General features: G+C 50.5%; 1 long non-coding RNA gene across 2 annotated transcripts in view; it reads right to left on the bottom strand.

Annotated features, from left to right (window-relative positions):
• Window positions 1-2,190: 2,190 nt before the first annotated feature.
• LOC133627185 (uncharacterized) overlaps window positions 2,191-13,052 on the bottom strand; it is a 29,283-nt gene continuing 18,421 nt past the window's right edge. The window contains exons 5-10 of one of the 2 annotated variants that reach the window (XR_009819996.1): window positions 12,609-12,744; window positions 9,072-9,165; window positions 7,546-7,673; window positions 6,185-6,266; window positions 5,153-5,392; window positions 2,191-4,083 (exon numbers count right to left, since the gene is read on the bottom strand). This is a non-coding gene — a long non-coding RNA (uncharacterized LOC133627185). The remainder of the gene's footprint in view (window positions 4,084-5,152; window positions 5,393-6,184; window positions 6,267-7,545; window positions 7,674-9,071; window positions 9,166-12,608; window positions 12,745-13,052) is intronic. The other variant, XR_009819997.1, reaches the window with a different exon arrangement.

Genomic DNA, 13,052 nt, shown 5'->3' with positions numbered 1-13,052 from the left:
GCCTCGGCCCGGCCGCGGCCGCCGCTCCGCCCCACCCCTGCCCCGCCGCGGCGGGGCCGCCGAGCCCGTCGGGAGGAGGCGCGGGGCCGGGCCGGCGCTCAGCGCCGCACCGCCGTGCCCGCGCCGCCCCGCCGCCCGCCGCCGCGGCCCCTCCGCCCGCCCACCGCCATCTTGTGTCGCGGCCCGGCGCGGGGGGAGCCGCGGCCAAGGGCAGAGCAGCCCGGAGCGGACTCGCCTCCGAGCGCTGGCTGGGTGAAAACACCGCAGCTGGTCGCTCTCCGCCCTCAGCCAGCGAACAGCCCGAGCGCTGCGCCCAGGCTTAAAGGGACACGGCTCCCGGGAGTGAGGGGAAAGCTGCCGTCCAGCGTTGCCCGCCCGGCCACGGCTCCTCAGGCTGGCCTCGCCCTCCTCGGGGTGTTTTTCACACCACAGCCTGGCTCCTGCCTTCCATCCCTGATGCCACCATGAGCTGGGGTCTGGCAGGAACCACCAGAATGGCTTCAAAAGCCATGGGCTGGGAATGAAACCCGCCGGAGGGGTTCCCCGGCAGCCGCAGCCCCGACACCCCTCATTGCCAGCCCTTCCCTCGCTGGCACATTGCTCACTCCTAATTCAATCACTGCAGCGTGTGTTGGGGAGCTCCTTTTTTAACTCCAAGGTTTCTATTTTGGCATCAGTGCCTGCCGCCAGTGTGAGATTTGCACCGAGGCTTTGCTTTTCATTGCCTCTCTTTTATTGCTTACTTTTCTTATTAGCGACGTTATTTTTAGCCTACTGTTTAATTCAGGCTGCAGCAGCTCTGGGCTGCTGTGTTCCTGCCGTGGCAGTTGTGGCAATTATGTGATGACTGCTGCAGCATTTGCAATCCAAACGGCTCCCAAATACCAACTGATAGCAACGAAGCTTCAAAACACACAAAAACAAGGAACAATCATCATCCTTTCAGTCAGATGGGAGAGGCTGAGACCTACGGGCTAGGGACACACACAGCGGTGACATTTTTCACTGACATGACAAAGGTTACAGAGTGACTCAGGGGCATTTTTTTTAACATCAGATCACATGCTGTGGATCTCACACAACAGGCTGGGCACAAACTTTGCCCTGCTCATACCGAAATGCACAACCAACTGTGTGACAGTTCGATAGAGAGGAGATTTACCCAGTGACAACTGCAGAGTCAGCCCTCAGTCCAGACAGCCTTCGACTGGATGCTGCTGTGACAAGGGTCTTTTGGTTTTAACTCGCTTCCTTGTGCAGGGAAAGCTGTCTTCAGCACTCACACTTTCTAACCCAAGGTCCTTTTTGGCTGTTTTCCATGTCTATGGCAGCAAGCTGTAAAACCAAGGCAAGGCACAGAGACCTGGAGACGTGGTGACGTGCCGTAGGGAGCAGAACGCTCTGTGAAAGTGCGAAATCCCAACTTGATATGTCTGGAGAAAGCCAATAGCATGAAAAGTGCCCAAAATCGCCTTTTCCAAAGTCCTATGAGACATCTCTCAGTAGGGTGGGGAAAGGATATTGAGGAGGCACTGCAGGATTAAACCAAAACCCATCGACACAGGCCCTAATACACGAGCAACTCTGCGCTGTGCCACTAGATGTCACGGTGGAACAGCCAGAGGAGCCCCGGCTGTGCCTTTGTGTTTCTGCTGGAGTTGTAAAGCGCCTGTTCAGTTTCCCCTGGCACATCCATGGTGTCTCCGTACAGCTCCCATCCCGCGGATTCCGAAGCGCACAGGAACACTCTGTGGCGTTTAACAACTAGCACAGGGAAGCCCCGGCGCAGGGAGCTGATTGCTTTAGGGTTGTGGGCCTTTTCGGTTCCCTCCTCCCCTCCCAGGGCTTTTAAGGACTCGATGCCTGGGATGGGCTCTCTCACGCTCTCTCGGGATGGGGATCCTACTCTGCCGTGCTTGTGCCAAGCCCTGTGAAATGCAACTCGGCCTCCCCATTGCTTAGTTACACAACGTACTTCTCCCCGGAATCATGAGATTTCCTCCCGCAAGAAAGACTCTGAAGAGGATTAGCAGCCTGTTCACTTGACTCCAAACTTGCCACCATGAGCCCTCCTGCTCGTGCCTCACGCCTGGAGCCTCAGACCCCCCTCACACCCATTGCCCCCTCCCTGCTCCCTGGCCCTGGTGTTGTACACACCAGAACCAAGCAAAGCCACAGCCATGGGCTCTCCCTGCTCCCTGGCCCTGGTGTTGTACACACCAGAACTGAGCAAAGCCATGGCCATGGGCTCTCTCTGCTCCCTGGCCCTGGTGTTGTACACACCAAAACCAAGCAAAGCCACAGCCATGGGCTCACCCTGCTCCCTGGCACTGGTGTTGCACACACCAGAACCAAGCAAAGCCACAGCCATGGGCTCACCCTGCTCCCTGGCACTGGTGTTGCACACACCAGAACCAAGCAAAGCCACAGCCATGGGCTCTCCCTGCTCCCTGGCACTGGTGTTGCACACACCAGAACTGAGCAAAGCCATGGCCATGGGCTCTCCCTGCTCCTGCCCATATGGTGGTTGGGTTTGTGTCTGCACCAAAGCTGCTGGGAACCCCCTGCTTGGCTGCACAAAGGCAAGTATTTGGCCCCCCAGACTTGCCTGCTGAGCTCTGAGCCACAGTGACAGTGTGTGTGGAGCTCAGCTCAGTGGTATCTTGTTTTCTTTGTGCTTTACAGGTGCTCAGTGCTCACTGTGCATTCGCCACCCAAGGAGGGGGACTGTATCCCCAGCGCTGTGGGAGCACTGGGCATGCCTGGCAGCTTAGCCCTTACATGCTTGGACATTCTGCTGCTGCTTGGAGTAACCACAAGGGAGAACTGGGCCATTCTTTGTCCTCAGAGCAAGTTTTCCAGCTTCTATTGGTTTAATTTTAATATCCAACTTTTTGCAGGCTGTGACCAAACCTCTGGATTGGTTCTTTTCTCCTTTTTTGGAGAAACCGTGGTCTGTCTGTTTGCTTTTTGCTCCTGTTTGGTGGGTTTTTTTAAGGCTCATGAAGTTTTTCACTCCCTTTACATTCAGGTTCCATTCCCCAACTCCTTTAAACCAACTTCTCCGTCACTTAAAATTATTATTCAATGTCTTTTTAAACGACTTAATTTCTAGCTACACAGTGACAGATCTCTACAGTCATATTTGAAACACATAGTCCCCACCCAACCCCCAAAATAACATTTTTTGGGTGATTTCAACCAACTCTGCACTTGTGTAAAGGTATTAGAAATAAGATTTAGGGGTAGTCAGAAACCTTAAGCATTAAACTCAAGGTGCATACACACAGAGACTGAAAGCCATTAGGGCACCAGGGCTCAGGACTGGGGGAGAATAAAGATAGAATAATTAAAAGTCACTATTCACCTTGATTTAAACTAATTTACACTACTTACTTTGGGCCTTTCAATCACTGAATGCAGAGGAGACAATTTCAGAGGAGAGAGTCAAAGTCACACGGGAGAAGCAGTTTATGTTACACCAGCGTTTCTTCTGGCCCTGTGGAAGTCCCTGTGTGAGAGTTTGTAGTTTGAATTAGGTTCAATTTGAAGCTCCATGTTATCAAGTCTGAGCCTGCGTCACCCAAGGCTCGCGTCGTGCCTCTGAGAGGAAACATGCAGCAGAGAAGCTGATTCATCTTATCCCAGGGCAGGTGGCTAAGAATAGCACAGACAAATCAGCCTTTGGAGATGCCTTTTGTGTTCTTCCTGCTGTCAGAGGAGCTAAAGGTGAGGAGGTTTGAACCAAATAATTTCCAGCTGTGTCGTGTCAGGCAAGATGAGCAGCTGAGGGAGGGTGGCTGGGGCTCTACCTTTAGCTTCTCTGTTCTTGATGAGGTAAATAAATCCTTCCAGTGGATTGCAAAGTTGCAGGGAACTTACTGATCATCTTTTTTATTGAACTTGAATCGTGGGGGTTTCTTTCCACCAAATCACCAGGCAGGAATAGCAGCACTGATAATGGTACAGAGGGCTGGGATTTCAGACAGGTTTTAGCTACCTGGAGCATCCCTGGATCGTCCTGCAACCCCTTGTCCCATGGATTTTTCTGTCCTGCTGAGCGTCTCACATGGCCTTGAGTGCCTAAGAAAGAGATTTTTCAGCAGGTGTGACCAGCAGGACCAGGGAAGTGTTTGTCCCCCTGTACCTAGCACTGGTGAGGCTGGGCCTTGAATAATGTGCTCAATTTTGGGTCCCTCACTCCAAGAAAGACCCTGAGGGGCTGGAGCATGTCCAGAGATGGGCAACAAAGCTGGGGAAGGATCTATAGCACAAGTCTGATGGGGAGGGGCTGAGGGAATGCGAGTGTTCAGTCTGGAGGAGGCTGAGGAGAGCAACTCCCTGACAGGCTAGAGGTCAGGGTCAGTCTCTTCTCCCCAGTAATGAATGACAGGACAAGAAGAAATGGGCTCAAGTTGCCCCAGGGGAGGTTGAGATTGGAGCTGAGGCAGAACTGTTTCCCTGAGAGGGGTGTCAGCCCCTGTGCCAGGCTGCCCAGGGAGCTGGGGGAGTGCCCAGCCCTGGAGGGACCCCAAAGCTGTGGAGCTGAGGTGCTGAGGGCTGTGCGTTAGTGGTGGGCTGGGCAGGGTCAGGGGAGGGCTGGGACTCCAGGAACTTGAAGGGCTTATCCAACCAAAATGACTCTATGACACATGCACAAAGATGCACAGGCCTGCAGCCCAGAGTAAAATTTGACTGGGGGGGGGGGGGGTGAGGTGTGGAAAATGACATTGATATTTGGGGGAAGGATCTGCTCAGGCAGCCAAATCCCTTGAGAAATCAGGCATGGTGCATGGCTGATTTTTTCCCATGTGTTAATTTACGATTGTTCCTATTTGCAGGACAAATAAAAACATTTCTGAACAAACAAGTGAGAGAAGTGGAACCTGAGGGGGGTGGTACATCAGCTCAGGGACTCATGGTTAAGAAGTCCACTAGATTTTGATAACAACTGGAAATTGTTCAGTGGATTAGTGTCTAAAGCCAGTTTGGCTTCAAGTAATGACAAGCCTGAGCTGCAGTGCTGTGGATCCAAACTTCTCCTCCTGAGGGCTGTTGTTGCTTGTGTGGCACTTGAACCCCAGACCTGAACCCATCCCCCTGTGAACTAAGAGATGACTTAACCCAGAAAATTGAGTAGACAAGGGCTCACCTGTGCTTTATCCCCAGATACCTGGCTGCATTCCTGTCTGTAGCCCCTCACTTGGCTCTCCCAAGCCATGAAGTGGGTTCATCCATGGGACAGCCCACTGCGGAGCGCTATGCCCTATGTGGGTGTTCAGAGCCAAAAGGCTTCTGTGGATCTTATCCCAGCTCATGGCCCACAGGAGCTGACTCCTGGGGGAAGGGCACATGTTGTCAGTGCGGTGCTGGAGATGGGTCACCTGCATGACTGAAAGAAACATCATTTTTCTAAGATAAAGTCTACATTTGTTTCTGTAGAGCTATCTTTTTCTTTAGGAGAACATGGCCCCATGCAAGAGACCAGATCAAGTGTCTGCATTCTCCTTAGGTGGTGGTTTGGCCATCAAGGAGAAAGGCACAAATGCAAATCATAACTAGTTACACTCAGGGGCTTTGCCCTGTGTACTCTTCATGTCCTGAGACATGGCCAGTCCATTAGAAACTCTCCACTGCCTTGGATGGGCTTTCACCCAGACTCTATACAATTCAACAGAGTAATTAACAAAGCTCTCACTAAAGAGGTCTCCATGGAGATTGACAGCATCACCTCCCAGCTGGTACATTCTCTGCCTCCTATTCTAAATTTGTTCTCGCTGTCTTCCTGGCTCTAATCCATAAGGTTAGCTAAATCTTCCAACATTTGTGATACATCAATGCAGTGGAGAGAAGGACAAAGGCATTTGGGAGGGGGCAGAGAAAGAAAGAACCCAGTGCTTTAAGGAAAGCCACAGAAACTGCTCAGACATATATAGTCAGAGTTTTGAGAATGGGATTAGGCAGAACAGCACCTCTGCCTGCCTGTCACTTGCAAATTCTTGCTAATACTTTAGGAGCTTATTGGAGGTCAGCACCAAACACCCAAACAGACTAATCTGTATTATAGACACATAATCAAAGTCACAAGGTTTTACATAATATATATTGGTGACACAAGAAGTGTTTGTTCAAATAATTTTGTCATCAAGATTAGTGGCCATGAAAGCCTCTACTGTGCACTAACCTGGTTTTCTGTGGCTGTCGGGACAGCAGATTCCTCAAAGAAATCGAGAAGGAGCTGAGAAAGTACAAACCAAGTCTCTGCCCTGAAACAGTAACAGTATTAGGTTTCTAAACATGGCAAACTGAAAAAAAAAGGTACACATGTATGAGGTAAAAAGGGTCGTTTGTGCTTAAGCTGCAGCTTAAGGCGTGCAAACAAATGGCTGTAGATACAACTTTGGGCGTTTCTTTCAGGCAGTTTTGGGGTTGCAGCAAGTCACACCTCACACTCACACATCACTCCTGTGGTAGTGGCAAGAAGTTGGGATTTAAAAGACAACCTGATGTCACTTGACCCACTTGTGAGCTTTATAGTCTCCTTCATAGAGGTGAGAACTGTGGCACAGAGGCAATAAGTGGCCTAGGCTTACAGAATAAGTCAGTGGCAGAGACAGGAACATGTCCTTGTGTAGACAACAATTCCTTATCAACAGATCTAATTGATTCTAAAAGGAAATGAGTTTATGGAAATGTTGGGAACTGTATGGAAAAGTCTGATTTCCCACCCTGTGCAGAGCTTTGTAACTGCAGAGTGACAAGCTCGAAACCATGGAACGGTACAAAAGCAGCGGCACAAAAGAGAAATGAATCAAAGACCATTTTCCCTGCAATGGGAAGAGGTAAAGTCACAGCTCATGCCATGGGCTGCAGAGATAATGTGAAGATTTCCCAGGCACAGAGGCCACCTTGTTCTCCTGGCTGACACACGGCAAAGCCAAAGGTTTTGTGAGGGTATCCCAAACCCTCCCGTCTTGCTGCAGGAGTTCACCCCACCACACCTCATTAAGTCCATTGCCCTAAACTTCCCCATAGCCAGGAGAACAAGCATGATGCCAGCCAGACATCTGCAGAAGAGAAATCAGCACTTGGGAGGGCCGAATCATCCTCTGGATGTGTGGCGGTTCACATGCTGCTACCATGTGAACTCAGGGCTAAAATCACTCTGGCGGCTCTTGCAGAACTCCTGAAAGCTCCTTTGTGGAAGCAGAGCTGACTGAACTGGCCTTCAGGGCAAGAAAAATCAGGCTCTGGGTGAGATTTCCAAGAGTGTTTGGCTGGAACTTCACCCCGCTCCCCTTTGAAGTCAGTGGAATATTTACCATCGGCTTCAATCGGAGAGAAACGTGGCACGTTGGAAACACTCGCTGTGAGGATGCTCCAGTTCCTTTGTAGCTCCCTGCTCAAAGGCAGCCTGCTGCCTCTGCCATCAAACCCCCATCCCAGCAATGGCTTAGATCACACAGCGAGCCCACCGTGCAGGCCCTAGAGGCACAGGAACAATCGTAACGATGAAACCAGATGAATCTCTTCAGTGTTACCTACAATTGCTCTGCTGGTCGCTGTGACATCAGGCAATCAGGGGCTGGTTGTCTTCCAAACTGCCACGGGAGAGAGCGTGCAGCATCTCAGTGAGCCCTGTGATGATGTAGGCTGCAGGTGGACTCTCCATGCTGTGAACAGTAAAAGATCAGAATAAAAATGAGTGTTGAAATTAGCTGAAATCAGAAAGAAGGACCAAAAAAAGTCACTGAATGGAGACAAAGATCCCACTGCTGGGACAGGCAGGATTGGCTTGCAGCTCTAAACATCAATGGAAGTCCATCATCACTGCTTGGCAGACATCATTTACACCTATAGCCTGTGTTCAGACCTGCTGCCGGATGAGGGCTTGTAGAACAGCACCCTGTTCACACCAGACCTGTGTTTAGTCCCCTTTGGGCATTACGATTAATGGTGTCAGTGGCCCAGAAGAGATTTGCTGTGTGATGGCCTTCACCTGGGCCAAGCAATGCTGGGAGTATCATGTCTTGCATCTAGTGGTAAAAGAGCACACAGGGCAAACGGAAACAAAACAGTTCACCTCTTGGAAAGACTGTCAGTAATCCCAGCTTCCCAGGCAGGGGACTGCTTCTGGCAGAGGTCACAAGCTCAGCATGGTTAGAGGACAGGCTGGGTGACAGCCAGGGCCAATGACAGCCAGCAAAGCCAAACGGAGGCAATAACTCTGCAGTTCAAAAGAATTTTGCCCTAATTTAGATTTAAATTCCAAGAAGACACAATTGACACTGGAAGGATTTCATGGTGTGTGTAGAAATGGAAACAGTTCCATTTTGTGAAAATTAATTGTTGTTTATAGTGAAGTTTTGGATACCAAACCCTCAGAGGAGCTTAGGGACTTCCAGGTTGTCTGGAGAAGCTGCTGCTCGTTGCCTGATGGAAAGCCCAGTCGCTGGGAGCTGCTCCCGTTGAGGCTCCTGGCCACAACAAGCCCGTACAGACTTTGGGTCAGTGCTTTGCTAAGAAGTCTCACAACGAAGCACAAAACCAGGCAAATCTGCAGCAGTTTTCTCTCCCCTCACAAACTCTGAGATCAGGACCTCATCCACTGAGAGCTTCATAAATGTTCTAGGAGATCCAGCTCGGAGCGATGGTGAGATGGTACCTTCACGCTGGAGTCACAGGGAACTGAGGCTTTCAATAAAAACTGTGTTTTCAAGGAAGGTGACAGCTGGAGGGTGTTAAGTTAGCACAGGAGGTTAAAACCTTACAGTTTATATAAGTTGAATCACATCACAAACAAAAGCAATGTGACATTTCTATATGGAATTGGCTTTCTGACAAACAAAAGGTGTGTGTGGGGCTGGAAGCAGGGTCTGGGGACTCAGCCTTTTATGGCTGTTGGTGTGTGAAACTCAGCAAGTGATTTCTTCCCAGCTTTAAATTACTACAAGTAAGTAATGGAGGTTAAATTAGGGTAATTTGCAGACTGAAGTGAATCTGCAATGGGTTTAATAATTTGCATTAGTACTGCATTGCACAGCAGTACGTGTGGAACCAAATCAACTCACGTTCCTGGAGGAACATCACCAGCTTTGGTGAAAGATGTGCTGAGTGCACCAGGCCCACGCCTTGCTTTTCTTCTGAGCTTTCATTCAGACTGAACTGGAACCAAGCAGAAAAAGTACAGATCAGCGAGAGCAACAACAACTGCAGTGGTTCAACACTGAGGTTTCATGCTCTGGCTTATACTGCCACAGCAGCGCTGCAAGATGTGGGAACATCTCCGTTTGCACACCATAGATTCAGGGCCAGAGTTTCCTCAAGTGCTGTTATTTAAGCTAACCACTCCTTACCAAACTTGCAACAAAGGGAGGTGCTGAAGCCTCTCTGCTGCAGTGGGCTGGGTTTCCCCAGGCTCAGCAGGTGACAGTACCCTTGCCCAGGCTGTAACCCCACACAGGCAGATACCTGAGAGGGCCTAATGTGGGAAGTGTTGGCCCTGCCATGGTGCCACTGAGGCTGAGATTGCTCTTTCTGGGCTTTCCAGGTTGCATTACAGATCTCAGATTTCCCTAACTCAAAGTTGAACTGATGGAGAAGGTCTCTCTCAGTGTTGAGGGTGATGGAAGGGGATTTGAGAAGGAGCTTAGACCCTCCTTCTCTAAGGCAGGATGAACTCATTCCCATCACTGGACCTTTGCAATCTTGACTAATCCAAAGATAACAACTCCATAGCCTCCCTAAATTATTTGTGGGATACCTAAGGGAGATAGAAAGAGATGTGCTGGTGAGAGACAAGCTCCTGAGCTCAGCTTTTCCTGTATCTCACTGATAACCAACTGATTATCTTCCTTTGTAGCCTCTTTGCCTCTCGCTGTGCTGTTTCAGACAGAATAAACCTCGCCATAATGAACCATCATCAAACTGGCAATTGCTTCCTGCCCAGCTTACGTTAGCAGAGCAAGAGAAAGCAAATGATGATTAGTTGTATGTCTGCACTCAAAGATAAAACCCCCGAGCAGAAGCCATCTGCCGAGGCATAAAACAATCATCCTGGCGCTGCCCTCGTCTGAGAGCAACGCCATCAGCTCCCTCCAAAACACAGCCTAACACAGCCCTTATGCTGATTTCTAGCAGGTGGCCCATAACCCTGTAATAAACTCCCTGACATTATTGATTTTTCTTTTCTCCCCCCAAACTGAGCCCTTTTGTCTAACTATATTAACTTCTGCTTACTGAGCATCTGCGTGTGAGGCAGAACACACACAGACAGCGGCTCCTGGCGCTGAGCAGTCGCTGCTCTCAACGTGCCCCTGCTTCCCCCAGCCTGTCCCTACACGCTGTTCTCTGCTCAGGTGGCTGATTTCAGAAGTCAGAACCAGCACTTGTTAGTCATGGATGCTCACAAAAAGTCTTAACTGTGGGGAAATGGAAGAACAGCCCCAAAAATAAGACCCAGGTCATTGTGATTATACCTTCAGCCCAAATCTGCCGCTGCTTGTATGCATGTGCTTCCAATGTGGCCAGCACAGCCTTTGCCTTTGCTTTGATGTTCAGAGGTGCAGCATAAGGTGCCAAAAATCCTCCTTGCTCAGCCAAGCTCATGGCCAGCGTGAGACTCTGCTTAGGGGGCGTGTTAAGGCATCCATGCTGAGATTCCTGGGTCCTGGGAGCGAGCATGGCTCAAAGGGGAAGATTTGTCCCTTTGCTGTCCACAGCAAGCTAAAGCCAAGGTCCTATGGTGTTATCTGGATATCTGTGTGGCTTTGGAAGCAACGTTACTGCTTGAGGTGAGCAGTTGGCAGCTGTGTTTCAGCGGGCAGTGGTGTTCCCTCTCAAGCGCCTGGCCACCAGCTTTAGGTACAATAAGCTTTCCATGCAGACTGGAACATCACTACTTTCTCAAATGAGACAGAGCAGGGGGTTAAAATAGTTTTCTGCTCAGGCATTACATTTTCATCTGCCTGGAGGAGGAGTGAGGCCCTTGCTTTAGGCTAAGCTGAGCAGGAGTTCCAGCTGAGGCTGGCTGCTCCCAGCAGTGGGGGCTGTGGGTGGCCGTTGCCCCCCAGCAAGGGCAAACGCCAGTGGGCTACCACCCTGCAGCCATGAGTCACAGCCTGCAGAGGGGCTGGGTTGTGTTTGTGTTGGCAGAACTGGCTGTGAGTGGCGACAGGCCCAGACAGCACGAGAGGCCGAGTCGGGAAGGGCCCCTTTGCCGAGGCAGAGCTCAATGGGCCATGGGAGGCTGAACATCGCAGGCTGGTTCCTGCCAAGAGCCCTTCCACAGTAAAACCAGCAAATCAACCCGCCATCCGCTGAGTGACTCCAGATGAGGACGGCTCGTTTTGCCTAATGAATGCACTCAATGGTTTTCTGTTCCTTTAACAGTGGTTTAAGAAGAAAACGGAGGCAATTCTATTTTCCTGTGCACCAGAGAATCCCATTTCCCATCTCAATGAGAAGGGGGTCACAACAAATGCCAGGTCAACACATGGCACACCAGAGGAGGGCAAGGACATCTCATATGAGCTTGGCGACAGTGAGAAAAATGGCAAGGACTTTATCATTTACAAAACCCAGCAACAGTTAAGCTAATTCTAGATCAACAGCCCTGACCAGGACCCTGAGCATCCCAGGAGGGCTTTTCAAGACCGTGAAGCAGTGTCAGAGGGATGTGTGGGAGCACAGCCTGTCAGGCACTGCGTGTCCCCTCTGCTGGGAGCAGGGCTAGGATGTTGCTTTGTGCCATCAGGCCTCAGGTTTGTCCTCTGAGATCCAGAGAAAGCTTGGCCTTGCTGCCTATCCAACAGACTCAGATCAACACCTTGAGCAGAGGGGGGGATTTGGGGAGAGTAGTGTGTATGTTGGGATTTGTGGGCTTAAACCATGACAGTGGGGTTCCAAGGCTTAAACTCATTTGGGAGGATGTCTATCACATCAGGTAGAGTTGGCCCCATCACTGCCAGGGCTGCTGTCGAGGGTTATTCAGGGTCCTCCCTGCCTCCTCAGGGACTGCCTGCTGACATTCATGGGGAGATTTATGGTGCTATTTTCCTCTCTCTCTCACTGTATTCAAGTGGCCAAGGGACTGATCCTTCATGGGGCTGAGCACTCTCTGTTCCTGCAGCGATGGGAGATGGAGAGGCACAGTGTCTGTCTGGTTTCCATCAGATTAGGCCAGGATTTGATTCCCTAAGAGGCTTCTTCTGCAAAAGTTTTGTTGAAAACGTGATTTCTCACTTAACACAGGTTTCCTGTGCCTTGTTTATAACGTTCAGTACAGTGACTCAGCAAATCCACCATTGGCATTACTGATAATTGCTTTGCCCTTTTCCCCAAGCTCCTATGGGATGTCCTTACTCCTCTGTGCCAAGCGCTGGCCCAACATAGGGGTGACAATAAATCCAGCCATTCAAATGGTCTTTCCTTGAGCAACCCTACTGACCTGCAACAGGGACACGTTAAATGAGCTGAGTTTCATGTCCCGAGCAACTGCTCCTTCAGCTGGGCTCATTAATTAATGCAATTGTCACCTCTTGAGCTCCACCCACTGCCCCCACTATCACACCTCAGAGCTGAAAGCAGAAAGCTGCAGGGGGACTTACCTGTCCCTGGAGAACATCCATCTGGATGGAGGAGGCCGTGGCAAAGCAGAAGACTGCTCCATCTGATGTCTGATTCTAAAGAGCTCCAGCTGCTCCCCTGCTGCTGAAATGTGCCTATGGCCAAGGGACACTTGGTCTGAGAGGGGGGAAAGAAAATAAGATGGTGTTATTTTTTCCTCCTTGGAAGGGTGTCCCACCTAGAGTGGGTTCACACTGGTGGGTCTCTCACTCAACGTGGCCAGACCTTGCAAGGAAGTGGTTTCCTGGCACTGGGAGAGGAGATGGAGGCTGCAAGAGCACCATGAACTCACCACCTTTGGCCCAGTGGGTAAGGGGATAAAACAGCCTGAAAAGACTGAAGATGGCAGCAAAAAAATGGTATCCATGATGGCAATGCCGTGGTCTGAGGGCAAATTCCCTGAACATAGAGTGTCTATTGAGGTT

This window comes from Colius striatus, chromosome 18, assembly GCF_028858725.1.
Source record: "Colius striatus isolate bColStr4 chromosome 18, bColStr4.1.hap1, whole genome shotgun sequence".
Taxonomy (NCBI): domain Eukaryota; kingdom Metazoa; phylum Chordata; class Aves; order Coliiformes; family Coliidae; genus Colius; species Colius striatus.
This window is presented reverse-complemented; position numbering and strand designations above follow the sequence as displayed.